The 18,068-nt window shown below is 32.2% G+C and overlaps 1 protein-coding gene across 12 annotated transcripts in view; it reads left to right on the forward strand.

The window, feature by feature from the left end:
- Positions 1-18,068, forward strand: part of LOC132703146 (polypyrimidine tract-binding protein 2) — a 569,388-nt gene that overhangs the window by 428,318 nt on the left and 123,002 nt on the right. The window lies entirely within an intron of this gene.

Raw genomic sequence — 18,068 nt, forward strand, 5'->3', positions numbered from 1 at the left:
GGCCATAAATCTAGTTATTTTGAGCTGTACAAATGTAATGTCTTTAAGAAAAAATCACTTATTGGAGAAAAACAACAAACGAAAGATGAAATTTAGTTGCAATTTGAACGTATTTGAATATTTTTAACTTTCAAAGTAAACTCTTACCATGTCGGAAATCTCAATTTAAAATATCCTGTACATACTCAACAGTTGTGTAGTCGATGTGAGATACCTATGCTACGCGGAAATAGAATGCCTTTTTTACCGGTGCTTCGTATAGGGCAGTAATCTTTATACCTTTTTTCACGATAATGTTCGAAAACGGCCACTTTGTAATGTTTAAGGCACAGTAAAATATGTTTGTGTGCAAGAGGTTAGGGTTTTAGTAGCCTGTATTCGCATAATGTCGCGAGGCTCTTAAAGTTCCAAGTTTTTTTTGTTCGACGGAGGGAACGATGGATCGTAAAGTGTATGCCCGTGATGTGAATAAAATAGCCCTCCGCCGCAAACAACTACGACCCCATAAAAAGCGCGGGAATTTCGATGTTTGACAAATATTTACTAGCACTTAATATCCACGCTTGAGTTTGATTATTTCATTAAACAACATATTTGGCTTTGGTTAGTTCGATTATCTGTTTAAATTCAAACTTGAACTGGCAGAAGTCTCGATATTCTTTCGATAGCGCCTCATTTAAAAAAGGCCCTTACGAAATATTGCATTAAATAATAAATTGATTGAATGAGTGGGCTAAACAATATTGAAGGAGGATAAAATGATACATTTATCCTAATTTGCTGGATTTACAGTGTTTAAATAATAGCAGGTATGAACTAATGAACAATACTTAACGTACCTACACTAGATTTATTCGAATGCTACTGAAACTATTAATTTTGATCTAATCGGGTCTGAAGCAAAAGCAAAAAAAACATTAAGTAATTTAGAACCTAGTTGTTATGCAATAATATGTCAAGCAATTAGCTCTTCATTTTTGATGTGCTATTTTGGAACAGAGTCTCTGAAAGCTGCGGAGATGCAACCCCAAATTCCTGATGGCAAAATATGATGATTTAATACGACTCAACACAGTGTCGAAAGTTAATTTTGATTTTTGGGTTTTCGTGAAAAATTTTTGTAAATACCTATTGGGCTAGGGAGGCTTGTGGGGTGATAAATTTAAATCAGCTTTCAGTGTTTTACCTAAACAACAAAGTATACTAAACTGCCACAAGAATAAAGCAGCAAACAATTGTTATTCAGTATGACATTTTTATGTAAACCACTTTATCCAAAAGTTATTACAAAAATCGACACTTGGAGTTGGTAGATAAAGTAATGTCCTGACACCTGCGCTCACAAACAAGCAAAACATTAATCACAGTAATTCGGAATCCACAAAAAGAAATATTTTAAATGAGAAAAGTATTTCGGTTGGAGCACACGTAAATGAAAAAGTCGGAGTGCTTTGATAAAAAACCCATATAGGATTATTTCTTCGAGGCCCCTTCTAATCATAAGTCACACGATGAGCGAGACGCGGAGATTTTAAAAATTAAAGTTGGGAACATGAAATGTTTGTATACGAAGGATGCTGAATGACGTTGCCAAACTCTTGGAAGTTTAGTTTAAATAACATATTTTAGTCTGATTTTATCTGACTTTATTTTTAGGGTAAAGTATTTACTCAGTGATAATAATATATTACATATTTCATATTTATGACTCTCTCTGGGCAACAAAAAGTTTTTTTTTAATTAGGGTACTTCAGAAACGCACACGTTTAATATTGCCATATGCCAGAATGGTATGTCTCATCTAATAGTTAATACTTAACTTGTCTGTGGATAAATACTTATATTTCGCAGAATGTTTTGAAAAAAATTAAATATTATAAAACAAATAGACTTTACCAATGTTTACGACCCCTCTTTGAGATAGATAAGATTGCGACTGAAAAACAGTTTCAAATAACTCTGAACTGTATCTATTCCATATTAAACATCGAACCCAAAATTTATGAAACCTAGCAAGAAATTTTTTAAACATCCATCGTAATTTGGTCTGAAGATTGCATTTAAAACACACCATAGGGAAATTTTTCAAAATCAATAAAACTAAATCACGAAAATCTCAAAAATTCGGAGTGTACAAGTTGAAATGTGGATCATATCCCAAAATTTATATACGACAAACAGGTAGAACATTTAAGAAACGCATTAACGAACATAAAAGAGCGTATCAAAATAAAACTATCCCATTCATTTAAATTCACATGTTTGACGATAATTTTGATATTTTACATAATGAATCCAAAAGCAAAAAACTGAATTTGTTGGAAGCTACGGAGATAATCGAATCTGTTAGTTAATAATCAATTGGATTTAAATGTGTCTCCGTTGTTAAATTTAAGTTTATACTCACAACGGTAATTAAGAATCTGTTATATGCTCCGCTGGTGCCAAAACAAACTCCTAACTAAAATGGTGTTTATCAAAATTGTTGCATAATATACTAATATTCTGCTTTTGTATCTATCTACCTTTATTTATTTTGTTCCTTATCATGCTTTTAATACTTGCACCCGAAATATAAATAACTAAATAAAAAGAAGAACCTGATATCATTATTCTTGTACATATGATATACGAATAGAATACGGATGGCAAAGACAAATTCCGAGACTTACTTGTAGTCCAAGGCAGTGAAAAAATGTGAAAGTGAAAAGTGAAAGAAGTGATGCCCGATGGTCCCATATCGGAAGTACAACAAAAACAAACTGCTCCATAATAGACACTTTAGGCTCATGCTACATCATTAATAATTAATAATATTTAAGGCATCATCGACCACTAACCGCTATGAATACAGCCCCCAGTCAATATAGATCGATTTATACATAAACATTGTTCAGGGTGTCCCAGTGGCAGACGAACAGTTCTACAATGAGATAGAAGAAACAATGGAAAAAACAAAGAATCAAAAGCTAGTTATGGACGGTGACGTAGTTGGAAACTTTGGGTTCGCAGTACGGAACTTGGCCTGTTTCAATGTCAATTCTTATGGATTTTTCATAAAACATATAGAGTGTACGAACCTTTCGTAACAGACTTTTTTAAGTAGGCATTATTGAAAAGGGTTATCGTTTTTATGGAGCTTAAAGAAAACAGAAACATCGTAAGTAAAATCTAATACTAATTTTATAGAACGTAAATATAGTAAAACTTTTTTTCTAGGTATTTGACATAGTATACTTCGAACATTTGTATAAATGGAAGTGTACTCCCTAAACTTAATAGAAATTTTAGAACGGCGAAAAGACATTTTTTGCAAGCTTTAAACTGAACTTTCTAATTTAGTGTTCATCGTAAATTTAGCCTTTATCGATATACCAATACTGTCCCTATGAATTAGTTAAGACCCGGTAAAAACTTTCAGGCTAGAAGGGGGCAACGAAAAGTCGTTTAGCGCTCCCCGTCAGGCTCCTCCGGACCATATTATTACGCCCTCGCAATCCCCCGTCTACCTTGATATATCTATGGATCACACGGAATACGAGAAAGCACATCTATACTTTTTGCAACGGCGGCGCACGAGAGTAATCTTTTGATAAAGTCCTTCATTTGAATTAAATACATTTAATATCGTTAAGAGCGCCGCTACAGCGGCACAACGCGGGGTTCAATTTTATTAATGCGCTTTCACAGAAGAAATAAGAAAAATACGATCTGATATGGCGGCCATTATGTTGTCGTTCATTTTTCGAATGAAAAATTTCGAATTCTTGCTCTCCCCTGAGTACCCTGAATAAACAAATTGTTCTCTTTTTACCACGCATAAGGAAGTGTTTTCGGTAATATGATTTGAACCTCAGTAGTGAAATTGTGAGGACCGGCTTGGCACACGTGTTCCGGCAGAACATTTATATTTCTCATATTATTAATTATTTTCGTAATTTATGTAATTAGTTAATTAATTAGTGAATATTTACGTCAAATATCTCAACTGTCTTATATTTTACATCAGTTTTTTTGAATTTGCTCTTTAGTTCAGTAGAAAGAGAAAAAATCGAAATGAAATAACTCAAAATACATTTTGCTAACGAAGAAAGTTATATTTATGAACTCGGTGATGGGAATCGGATGGTTTTTACACGAGACCCCGATTTTGTAAACTAAATAGAGCAAAATCGAATTACATGTCTTGAACTCGATTTTATATACGTTATATTTTTTTCAAATTAAACATTTTCATAAATAAAAAAGTTTTCTCAAAATGATTGAAATGTAAGTTGATTTTGCTCTGTTGAGTGTAGAAATATGTTTTTCCCGTTGAACACTCCAATTACTACCAATATTAAAAATTCGAGTAGGGGGCCGCGCCGATACAAATTGTGTTCGGGAAATTTCCTATAATACGAAACATAAATACCTCTATTCAAGGTATAACAAAATAAGTACGAGTACAAATTATCTTTTCACATATATGTGCAATATCGCTAATAGCAAAGAATTATTTCGTGCGAATGGAGATGACGAATTCAACAAATCCGAATAGTCCGAATAAATCAGAAGAACGTATCCTTTAGTTTTTTCCCTCTAATGTTTTACACATTTTCAACACAATATTCGCTTGAGGGGGGAGATTTTGAAATAAAATTCACAGAACCTGCAATCCTTGCAATCGTCGAAGTTCTTGACCTAGATTATACTAATTGTCAAACATAAAAAAAAACATTAATTTTACTAGTTATTTATAGTATATTATGCAACAAAATTAATAAACGACACTTTTGACACGAACGGAACCCAACGGAGAGAGTGTTAGTAAACGAGTGTCTAAAAAAGTTTATCATCATGTTGGCCATCAGTTCTTGGATACCTTTTTTTGAAAAAAAGAACGAATATAGTCACTGTGTGATGCGTGACGTAACAGCCAGAACTGACGAAATGTCAAAGTATTTTAGAGTGGGGGGTAAAAAAATATTGGCAACGTGTAATTATTTTATTTTATACTTTTGGCATCATCATCATAGTATGTGCCAGAGTGTATTCAGAAAATAATGACTCAATTAATTTGTTTTCGATGTGAAGGATGAACATTAAACAATGTTTTCCTGATTTTAATCAGAGTCGCACGCGGCGAGCTTAAAAAAAAGAAATATGTTGATAATACGAGGATGATTTGGTTTTCGGGAAATTTACAAACATAATCAGAAATATTGATTTACTAAGAAACTCGATATGCATTTGTTTTATGTTAGCGAGCATTGCTAATAGTTGCGAACTTAATTTGTATAATTATTTTTTGCATAATAATAGACTATAAAAAAATAGCAATTTTTTAAAGCAACCGTTCAAGATGTAAAAATAATAAGTATTAACAGAAAATCTTGTCAGGCGGTATCCCAGTGCTTTTAAAGAAAATTACTACTGCTGAAAGCTGGCAACATGGCTTACCTACAATAACATGATTACGCTGGTACGTTCACGTACAGAAAACAAGACTCACTTATTATAAACTCTTGAAGCGAGGAACGAAAACGAAAAAAAAAAACGTGTTCCTTCCCCGGTCTCCAACAAAGTCTATCATTGAACTCATAGCGCCTAACCTTGAAATAAACGTACCGAAGCTTGATCTACGGGAAGGTACAAAGACCCTAGGTTATGTATTGAAGTCATAGGCGGAACAGAGATTTATCTATTATAATCTCGCAGTGGTCGGTGCTCGCCTCGCCACAGTCTGTTAATTTTGCTCGGTCCGAATGAGATTGTTTGGCTGTAATAATAGGCATTGCCGTTCCCTGACTTTTTGATATCATTTAGAACCGCGAAATGTCTTCCTTCTACGCGTTAGCAGTCCATTTTCTAAATCCAATTATGTCATTCAGGTGGTCATAAATTTGTCGTATTAGTGTTTAACTGGCTTGTAAGCTATTTTATGTGGGCGATTTTCGTTAATGATGGTTTTAAAATGTTGAGTTATTAAAGACCAAGATGATGAAACAAAAATCGAAATTAGCTCACATTTTCTGGGAGGGAAATCGAATGGATAGATTTAACGGTTTCGTGTAAAACCGAGTTTAACTTTGGGTTTAATTAGTACTTAATAACGAAATTAAGATTTCATAATAATATATTTTGTTATGTTTATTCAAAGCGAGCTGTGCTGTTACATTTCCCTTTTTCTAACTATCAAAGAATAATTCCTTTTCATTTTTAGTTATCTGAAGTTAATTTAGTAATAAATTTATAATAATAAATAAATAATACAATTTATCTTTAAAACTAATATATATATATGTATATATATATATATATATATATATATATATATATATATATATATATATATATATATATATATATATATATATATATATATATATATATAATCTGTCTTTAAGAGACGAACATATATAAAAAAAAAATTGTTATGCAAAACGTAGCTGAGACACCACGTAAGGGTGCTCGGTTATCACCGCTTTTCATTTTAGAGCATCATAAATATCACGCCTATCATGAACGACCCTGCTATCAGTGCGGCGATTCATAAGAAAAGTCGCAGTTTGCTTAGTGGTTTATTTGAAAAAAGAAAGAGATATGACCCCATAGTAGGTATTTGATCAAAAGAATGGGATTTATTATTTAAACACGAATTTAGATGGAGATTGACGAGTAGATAGGATTTGGAAATCACATTTTTCCTGTACGTTGTATTTTTAAACTGCTTCAAGTTTGTGCTGTTATAATATAAAATTATAGCGTTATTGATAATTATCTATTTATTAATTTAAAATATACGTGACATCTCTGCGCAACGCAAAACTTAGTAAAAAATCAAATCGCAACATTAAAAAGAGCAAAAAACTTGTAAAATATATGACCAGATCCATGCTGATACTTTTTGTAGATATAGATTTTTGATTTTACGCAATGGAAAATTTTACTCTAAATTAAAATTTCGTCCCCGTGGTTCGCTTTTTACGTCAGCGTTTATTATTTCCTTTACATTCTTCATTTACCTGTGCCAAGGAATTCCATGAATTTTTATGTAATTAAAAAACAGAATCGGAGAACTTTCCCCGTATGGAATGGAACTCGTGAATATGAATGGATCTGGAAACATCAATGTGGGGTGACGCAATAATTTTAATCATTTAGGAATAATTGTGATTAATGAACGTTCGATATACATTTTCTTCGCAATTTACTTTTTTAAATATTATCGACTATACTAGGTGAAAGTTTATCTGAAATATATTTGCTTTTGGTTGGTAAGGCAAGTCCTAAACTTTTAAAATTATATTTTCGTATCAGCAAAAGAGGAAAGTACTATTACACTACCTCGAGGTTTGATTTTAATTCCTATATATCATATCTGGTGAAAATCTCAGATTATTTGATTTCAACATTGCAGTCGGTTCCCACTACATGAATTTTTACTCAAGCTTTGTAGCCTCTGATCTACTTTTCAACTATTTAAATTCGCAACAACATTGGAAACAATTTACCACCGCCCGATGTACCGTGGAGTTTTTATCAACACTTTCAAAAATTTGGATTCAAGTAGGTAAAACATCTTGCTCATCTCATTGTAAATATATTAAAGACCCGCTCCTTTCTAAGAAATATGTAAAAATAAAACTGTATTTTGTAATAACTGTAATTTGTATATGTGGATGTTGGATAGTTATGCAATCCAATCAAATGGTATATCCTTCGCAAGAGGGCAGCTCTATTGTTTACTTCTAGTATGAATTTATATGAGAGATAAATTCTTTATTTGACTGTGTTAACATACAAAGTAGATTTAAAGCACTTCCAAGTACAAAAAATCTATACGGTAAGATAAAACTTGCAATAAATAGATATAAAAACGTAACACATAACATACAAAAAAAACAGGCATGAAATCAAATAGTGACCATTATCCAAGAATCATTTATTTATTATCACTTATTTTATAGTCTTCAAAAGAACAAAAAACCATGTTCCTTAAAAAATAGTTTTATTTTGGCTTTAATCTTTTAAAAGCGAAATTTGTGACCTGATTTGGAATTAGTTTATTTAAGCTTAGGCCAAGAGTATTTTGCACGCTTTTGGTGTATTTAAACTTCCTAGTTCAAAGGAAATTTGAGAAGGAAATGAGATATTCATGATTATCTGAGTGGAGAGGTAACAGATTTTTTTTTATGAATTTCTAAAATTGTGTAATAGATGTATACCGATGGCCGTGGCATAACCCTAAGTTTCTGAAACAGAAGTTGACAGTAGTCTATATCCCGCGTTGCATATGAAAAATTTGTATGCAGTCTGTTAAGTTTTTCCACAGTATATACCAAAATGGAATGAAAAGGAGCATAGTAGCTCGAGGCTAGATAATATTTTTTTATTATTTTTTTAGTCGACAAAATCATTTTATTAACGTTGATTTTGCTTTCGATGAAGATGATAGTTTTGTTATTTTTAAGATTACGGAAAAGTGGTTGTTGTTTAAACTTCGCTGATAGAATTTTCTAAAGGCAACAATGGTTTTAAGTTGTTTATGGAACTACTCCTATCCCTTCCACGTCGTAAAACAGATTCTTACTGAAAGTGTGGGGAGGCGAATGGATTTTCATTCATAATTTATACTGGAGTGGAGTTAAAGCTTTAATTATACTAGGGTCGGTTTTTAGGCATTTTGTCAACGACTTGCCTAACCTCATTTCTACATAATTTCGCTGAGTGAGGCAGTAATAACGGAAGGTTACTTGCGTCTATAGGAATTTTTTTAATAAGTGCTTCGAGTAGATCATTAAAAAAACATACGTTACGTGTCAGTATGGACTTTCGATAGACGAAATGTTCATATTTTCCATTCATTTACATTTTTAAGACGCGCGTCGCCGCTTATGTGGTTAACGCTGCCTTTCTCTAGAGGCTGTCGAATAGCTAATAGACGACACATGTCTATCGCAGCATTGTAATATAAACAATACCTGTATATTCCATACGCAGTTCACTATTAATATTATGATAGCACCGTTGTCGAGTTTAATACCTGAAAACGTGAGCTGTACCAAGTTTTAAGTGTATTTACGTTTAAGTTTATTATGTAGTAATGAATGCCGAGTTCAAGGAACAGCCAGCGAAGAAAGCATTTGTGGTTGATAGAGTTATACAGTGCGTCCCAGCGAAAACGAAAGAAAGCAATTTAAAACTATTTTCATTTCAGAAGTAAAAAAGAGCCAAATACGTAGCGTAAACGTAAACAAATTTTACCATCCCTAGAATTATGGTTTACTAATATTATGTAGTCAATATAGTCGTTAATTCCTTTTAGAGTAACTACTTAAAAATGACTGTCCAACATTACAGGCACTTTTTCCACTTATTATCAAGCGGCTTTAATAACTTTTCAAATGAGGTACCACCAAAATTTCAAGAGTGGATTTCCCCATCGTGACATTCATAAAATACGCGCAAATCGTGTGTCAGACGGTTTTTTTTGCGTTTTACACAAAAAAGGATGCTTCCATTCAACGTGTTTCGTTTTCGCTTTGAATATTTTTTATTGATATACGTCAAATTACCCTTATATTTTCATATATCCATATGAAAGAAAATGTCCTTATGTCGAAAAAAATTAACTTTACTAATGAAGACAACCTGTCAGTGCTCTTGTCACATTTTTAAATAATAACAAGACATGATTAGGATGGTTAGACTAAAATAGTACCGAATGTTAAGACGAATACAGAGAAGAATGGTTTGGAGAATCTCCGATATTATATTTGAGCGATTTTATAAATTCGAATTAATCAGATCCGCAGATAATTTTCATTCCAATACTTTAAACAGTATTTGTTTCTGATATCGTTATCCCATCTCGTTTTTCTTTTTTAGAGAAGTACATTTCTAACAGCAGACTGATCCACAAACTACCAACATCATGTCACTCACGATTGAAAAGAATTATAATCTGCTGTATTTGTGGCAACTTGATGACATCCTAGCCAAGTTAGTTCTATTAGTTCTTTTTTAGGAGTTCTTTTACTTTTTTGTCGGTTCACGGATACTGATATTTGTGCAAAATACCTGTTAAGCATCTGACTTAAAAACTAAAGAAAATGAGAATTTCAAAAAAGTTCAAAAAGAATGTGTTTGTAGATTTTCCATTTAAAGCTTTTAACCAAAATCGGAAATTTGAGCTTCCGCTCTTACTCGATGGAGAGAGTCAAATTTAAAGCCGTCTTTTTTTTCTCATAATTATTCTGCGTCTATAAAATGACGAACACTAATATCAACTAGAAAGTTGGAAAGGTATCGCGCCGTATTGGAAGTTCCGCCGTTATTTATTTAATTTCCATCATTTCTATCCGGATATTACATCGCCGTATCATTTCTCCTCCTACATCCCGACAGGCGCAACACGGAGAGTCTAATAATTTAGTTCGCAGAAATAGAAAACGAAAACGGGATTCCCTCCTAGCGGAGTTATTAATTTTCCGGGGCCAAATTAAAAAAGACAGCTTTGAGGAGGATTTCAAAATCTGATGAAACGAGATTAAAAATGATCACGGAACGAACTCCGATACAGAAAGATTAATACGCTTGATCTTCGGAACGCGTTATGGCGTTGAAGGTTTTTGAAATATGACGTAAACATCGGTGCTAATACTAGAAAAGGTCTGCTGATATAAACTCAGGAAAGTAGGAAAGTGTTACGTAGTTGGAAAATTATTGAACAAAAAATTTTTTTCCTCTCGTACTTCCACGAGAATAGCGAATAATGCTAAGACCCAAGGCCATGACCTAAACCTTAAACTACTTAAAATACATTGTTTTACCTCCTTGTGCATAAAGTATTGAACACATATTAATACATTGATTTATTAATTGATACACATTTTGATAAATCAATTATACGAGTTTAATGTTCACACGCATTTTTTTGGCACTATTAAACTTTTTTTTTTTAACTTTATAATAAATGTATTTATATTCAATAATCGTTGAATTTCTCTTAATGCTCCGAATGATAGTAAACAGCGTCATTTGATAGAAAATCGAGGTCAGGTACCTTTTCTATCTCGTGTGGTATGAATGAAATTCATTATTTAAGGCTTAACATCGTCTTATTGTTTAAAATTAGAATTATATTTACTTTCCGGTAGTGGTTTATAAAGTTCGTTCTTGAATATGCAAATATTAATGAAAAAAAAACGAAAAAATACCCACGTCTTATTGCAAAAAAAAAAAACATCATTCATGGCCTTAATTAAATAAGAAGCAATTTCTTAAAGATATGTTGAAAAGGAACTACTAAATTTGAATAAACCTCTGTGTATAAAATTTGTTGTTGATGAAATCGTATCAAAGCCAAGTATAACGGTACTTCCGCCATATCAATATAAATTCTACCCCATAAAATTTGTATAGGGTTTGTATCAAGGCATAATATCATTTTTAAAATGAGGGATGTTCAACCTTGTAAAATAGAGTGCTAAGAACATGTTATTGAAATAGACTACTAGAAACATGACTAAAGTTTGCAAATGAAGTAGTATTGAAGATAGTAGGTTTTTTAAATGATAACATTTATTACAATTTATGTATTTTCATATTATTTCAAGTTCTATGTATGTTTTTATTTACTTGATATTACAATAACTAACATTTCAAAATAAATAAGAACTAAAAGTTCAGATTTTCACGAAATTATATATTATGACATGACAATTGTTTCGACAATATCGTGTCTTTATCAAATGAACATTGATAAAGACACGGTGTTGTCGAAACAATTGTCATGTCATAATATATAATTTCGTGAAAATCTGAACTTTTAGTTCTTATTTATTTTGATAAATGGATTTTCATCAAGTAAAAGTCACCTCAGTTCAACTAACATTTCAATTAACTCTCCATCTCTATAATTGTAATCATGTATAATTCCTTTCATTCACGAGGTTCGTCTTTCTATTGTATGCAATATATTGTCACCCTTACTTAGGAACGATTTGAGTTTTGTAGGTCATAAAAACGGAAATACGGAAAACTGTCATCTGTCTCTGAACTTTACGATTACGAAGTTGTCCACCCTGTCTACTGATTCATGATACTGAAGATTTACATTTCATTACGCTCTTACACAAGCTATTTTGCAGTAGTATTTTAAAATAAGACATTTTGTTTGTAATACAAAATTTCTGAAACATTTTTAATTGCTTATTTATTTAAACCTAAAGGTTAAAGGTTTGCATAATAAGATTTTGTATTAATTATTGTAATTGAAATGAAAAATGTAAATATATTCATATATTAATTCATCGGTATAGTAAAATCGGCGTCAGATGTTCTAAATTTCGAACTTGAAACCAGTATTGCACAACGCGTTGTTGTTAATGTCGTCGGTTGTTACTTCACTCTCCTCTCTGTATAGTAGCCTTGACCTGGGCCACTCGCCTCGGGCTGGAGCTGGAATTTCTTGTCTATTGGCTGCCCAACCATGACAAATGTATACACGTTTCCTTGCCTAAGAGGAACTGAATAATTTATGCCACGAATACGCGAACTATTTTTTTTTTGCTTGAGATGTTAACTTAATATTTTTTTTATTATATTCAGTTCACTTCCTTTAGACGACGTTTGGTAAATTTGTCATGTTATTATTTCGTTCTCTAAAAAAAAAATTATTTGTCGTGATGTCGCAAAACGCCCTCTAGCGGAGATAAAAGCAGTCATAATCCAATCTGCTCAAGGCAAGGTTGATAGCCTATAAAGAGATCCATTCAACAACTCCAAGTATAACCAATTGCGTGTAGTCACTCGGAAGTTGACATTTGTTTCTGAAAATGTTCGAACACGTTCCCTTAATTCAGCAGTAATTCTTAGCGGAATTCTTTGGAATTTCTCTAGAATTCTTCGGAATTCATCTGTAATTCGTTGGAATTCATTCATACTGTACACCGCTTCTCCAAAAAACTTAATAATAATATGTTATTTGATACTTTGGTTGTTTTAGTATATTTTCCATGCGAGATAAATTATCAAAAATTCGTAGAATAGCAGAAATTACAAAGAATCCAGATGACTTTTTTATATATAAAAAATACAAAAGTGAGTATCAAAATGAAACAACAAATTCCAAAAAACTGGCTTATACAAACTATTTACGGTTATCCAAAAATAAGAGCAAAGATTCTTGGCTATTAATTAACACCGAGAGGTGTAGCACAAGCAACTCCTGCTAGGCCATCTGAGTTGATGCATAACTTGATTAAACCTAAATGCTCATTCAAATTTTCCCTGGTTTCTTAACATGAGGTCGGGCAGATAATAATGTCTTTGAATAATTCAAAAGCATTAGACCTTTATTTATTGTTTGAACAGTAGGATTATTAAAGAATGCTGAAATGTAATAGTTTTACCATTAACTCACATGTATATCACTGGAGTATATCCGGAGATTTTTAAAATGTCTAAAGATGTGCCAATCTATAAGAAAGGTGAAATGTCTTATCCTAATAATTACCGACCCGTATTAATTATACCAATAGTTTCCAAAGTTTTAGAAAAAATTATATATTCTCAACTAACTTATTATTTTGAGTCAAATAATTTGATAAATCCAAACCAGTTTCGATTTAGAAAGGGGAGCTCTACAACCCAAGCATTATTACGTATAGTCGCTGGCATACTTGAGGGCCTTCATGGGGATGGGCATAGCACTTTAATGCTATCTGACCTCTCCAAGGCCTTTGACTTTACCAGTCAGTCAAATGGAGAAACTGGAATTTTACGGTTTGGTTGGTTGGCGCTAGAGGTATTATCCTCTTATCTCCCTAATAGAAAGCAAGCAATTTTATGCAGTAATAAAATGTCAAGTTTACGAAATGTAATGCATGGAGTTCCACAGGGTTCCATTATGGGCCCATTATTGTTTTTAGTTTATATTAATGATCTGTTTGGCCATATGAACCCTGTGGCTGTGGTTAATTTTGCAGATGACTCTCCATTTAACACATCAAACACAAATGTTGAAATTCTTAAAGGGGAAACACAGTTGGCTAAAGAACATGCCAATATGTGGTTTAGAGTGAATCGCCTAAAATTAAATGAGGATAAAACTGACTCGTTAGTGTTTTCAACAAATGTAAATATTTCGGAAGGAAGATCTGCGGAGTTGTTGCGTGTGGTCCTGGATGATAGGAAGGGTCATATTGCTTATTTACTAAACCGCCTCTCAAGTGTCAACTTTTTGTTACGACGATTGAAAAATTTAATCGGAAAGGATTACCTAGTCTCGAGCTAGTATGCGCTTCTTCATTCAATTATTGTCATATGCCGTTATAGAAAAAAGAGCGATTAGAATTATATCCAACGCAGGATATACAGACCATTGTCAACCGCTGTTTCAGAATCTTGGGGTTACGCCCCTGCCATCGGTATATATGTGTCACATGGTTTTAGAAATTCATAACTCAAAAAATATGTTGTCGGTTCACTCAGATAATCATAAATACCCTAGTTCCTCCTCAAATTTGCTTCGAACTAGGAAGTTCCAAAAAAGTCACAAACTTGCTATTTAAAAATTTTAACATCAAAATAATTTTTTTTTTCGAAGCAGTGTTTTTACTCAGGAGAGGAATACAGACAGAAGATAAAAGATATTAGCTGATTACCCGATTCTTCTTTTTTTTATTCCTTTATGTGTATGTATATATATATGTGTGTATACATATCTATATAATTGTATATTTTTTTTTTCTTTTCTACTTAGACGTGCTGTAAACAGTGTATATATTGTAAATCAGTCAAATAAAAATCTATCTATCTATCTATCTTTTATAGTTTTCGAGAAATTAATTGTTTTAAGTAGTACATAATAATTTTGACTTATTGGTTTATATTGCTTGTTCGCATTCGAATACGAATAAATTTTTCAAAGAAACTTCCATAGGCTACTGTAATACTTTTTACAAAACTACTGGAGTCCTTCTGCGTCGGTTTTTTCTGAGTTGAAATTGCTGACGTTTCGCAAATCATCCTGTTGGCTTCTTCAGAGCTTGACTGAAACTGTTTCAGTCGAGCTCTGAAGAAGCCAACAGGATGACTGGCAAAAAGTCAGCAATTTCGACTCAGCAGGAATCCAGAAGTTTTGTAAAAAAAAACGAATAAATTTGTTGATGCGTTAATTTCCGTTTAATTTTTTAATTAATCCCCTATAATGCCGTTGTCTTATGTCACCCCCATGTGCGCCGCTCTAAAATCCTTTAGATTAAGGGAGCCTCCGAAATAATTAGTATTTAACGAGCAGTTTACTCAGTGATAGACAGGCGTCTACTTAAGAGAAACCGGCGAAATCCCACTGACAAATGGGAAATCAAACAACAAGGAGAAGCTATTTTGCGTGCCAGTCAGTTGCCTATAATTAATAATAGCATGGCAATAGTGTCGTTGATTTTTATTCCCTAATATAGTACGTACACGCAGGCTATAAGTATTGTGTGTGGAAAGATATTGAATCATTAATTTTAGTTTTTGAGTTTTTACCAGAAGTTTACAAAGTTGCAAACTTAATTCAAGTTCCGGTTTGTCCTGTGTGAACTTTTTATGGGCAAAATTGGACGATTGATAATCGAGAGATAAATCGTGAGGACAGTGGAACATACTTCTGACCAATATGCAACAAATGTGTGATGAACATTACAAAATAAAATGAATACAACTCCTCACAACTCAACACCGGTATTTCGTGTTAATCGATCCTAACAAAATAAAATCCCATAATCTTTCCACTTCGTCGCCTCCACCATTAGCGGACACCCTCAATCTTTCTTGCATTGCATTAGATTCATTTAATGGAATGGAATTAAAATAATTATTTCCTTGAGCAAAAGCGAAAACTCTTATTTAAGAATCTTCAAGCGGTTGATGGTTGATGATTCTACGGCGTACCTCCCTTTTTAATAAAGCTTGCGTATTACGCCTTTCGTGACCCGAGGCTACTTTTTATGAAATAAATCACAAATTTCATAGCAATCTTGGATTTTTAGATACGGGACAAACACCCTTTGTACCTTTTAACAATTCTCTTAATTATTGTTTCAATTTTAATAAGGGAGTTCTGCAGTAAAACTCTTCAAATGGGAATACACACTGTACACCGTATGCCAAATATAACTATCCACTTTACGATCTGGAAACCCATAGGAGATACAAAAAAAAACTTTCATACAATAATTTCTTGGACTGTCCTGAACATTTAAAATATTATATTTTTGTTGATACGCGGTGTCCCACAAGTGTCCCCCGACATCAATTTTGTTATTTTAAATGGAACACCCTGTATATTTCGATTGTGTCGTTGTTCCGTTTTCGCGAATTCAATTAACAAAATCTCAAGATTTTCAAATGGAACATGCTATATTTTTATTCATATAACAATTCTAAGACAAAAAATAAGGTAAGTTTGTAACTTATCTCATATTTAAATTTTACTTACTTTTTGAGATATTCGAGGTTTAAGATAACACCCGTATAAATTATTATTGAATTTAAAGCTGCCCACATCACTTGTTGGCAATATTTAATAGTTTTGGTTAGTTTTATCTAGCTTGATTGAAAATACCTATTATCAAAAATAAATAAATAAAGTTTAGTAATTAAGGTAACAAACTTGAATAAATATATTTATTAAAAAAAAATAACTGAAAAGGGTTCGTTTATTCGGTCCATAAAGTTTAATTAAAAATGGCCCTTTTAAAATGCTCGTTTCATCTGGCACCAAACGAACAAACAAATATCAAAATATTTAAAAATATAGTTGCTATGAAATCACAATCTTTTTTTTTTGACGCATCAAGGTGACATTTCTGTTTGTTTTTATTGTTTTTCATATTTCTATTTAAAAAGTTCATCGTTGTCAAGTTTTTTGTTAGTATATATTTTATTTGTGTTTTAAATAGGTTATAGTTTTTTGGTTAACCTATAAACTTTAATTATTTATTTTTGTTATTAGGTATTTGCAATCAAGTTAGATAGTTAACTATTAAATGTTTCTTTAAATATGAATTCTGAAGTTTCATTAAATCTGTTAAAGTGTGTTATAGAGCCGAGTTTTTTTTTAAATTTCCACGTTTGAACACCTGTATTGTTAGCAATAGGTTTAATTCGTATATCTGGAGTATTATATCTTTAAAAGAAATAATATCATGTCCCTGCTATTTAAAAAAAAATTAATATTGCTAACAAGTGAATTAATGTGGGCAGTTTTAAATTCAACACGAATTGATACGGGTGTTATCATAAACCTCGAATATCTCAAAAAATAAGTAAAATTTAAATACACGGTAAATTCCAACCTTACCTTATTTTTTGCATTGAAAATCTTGAAATTTTATTAATTGAATTCGCCAAAACGACACCACCTATTTGGCGCATCTAATTGAATAGTGCATCATCTCCTTAGTCTGTGGTTAAATTTCCGTTGCAATACTTGGATCAGTAGCGCCACAACACAATTTTATAAGGGGCAATCAAAATATGAAAAAAATACATAACCTCAATTTCTGCCAAAATTGCAAAATTCGAATAGGACTTTCTGAAGAAAGTGACCTTTATTTTAACCAAGGATTCAACAAATTTTGAGATACGCAGGGTGTATACTTTTGGGACACCCAGTATCAAAAGAAATATAATATTTTAAATATTCAGGAGAGTCCAAGAAACTTTTGTACGAAACTTTTTTTCGTATCTCCTAGGGGTTTCCAGATCGTATAGCCGATCATTTTATTTTTCACACGGGGTACATTATAACAATCAATTGGCATGCTGTTGATGTTCCCTAAAACTTAATCGATGTTTTAAGGTAGATATAAATACTTCAAAAAGTACAACAGATGTAAAGAAAAAACTAAAAAAATCTTAATACCCCATTGAGACATTATTTAAAAAATCTTATTCCATCTTTTATATTTTATTTTAAAACCACCTCATATACAATTTATTCTTTAAGGGAGCGCTGGCGATATTCGTCCCTTCGCGTCTGTAGAGAACCTTGATTGTCCTTTGTGTAATCACGTTTTTTCTGATTT

Source organism: Cylas formicarius, unplaced genomic scaffold (assembly GCF_029955315.1).
Source record: "Cylas formicarius isolate icCylForm1 unplaced genomic scaffold, icCylForm1.1 PGA_scaffold_6__28_contigs__length_40554024, whole genome shotgun sequence".
NCBI lineage: Eukaryota > Metazoa > Arthropoda > Insecta > Coleoptera > Brentidae > Cylas > Cylas formicarius.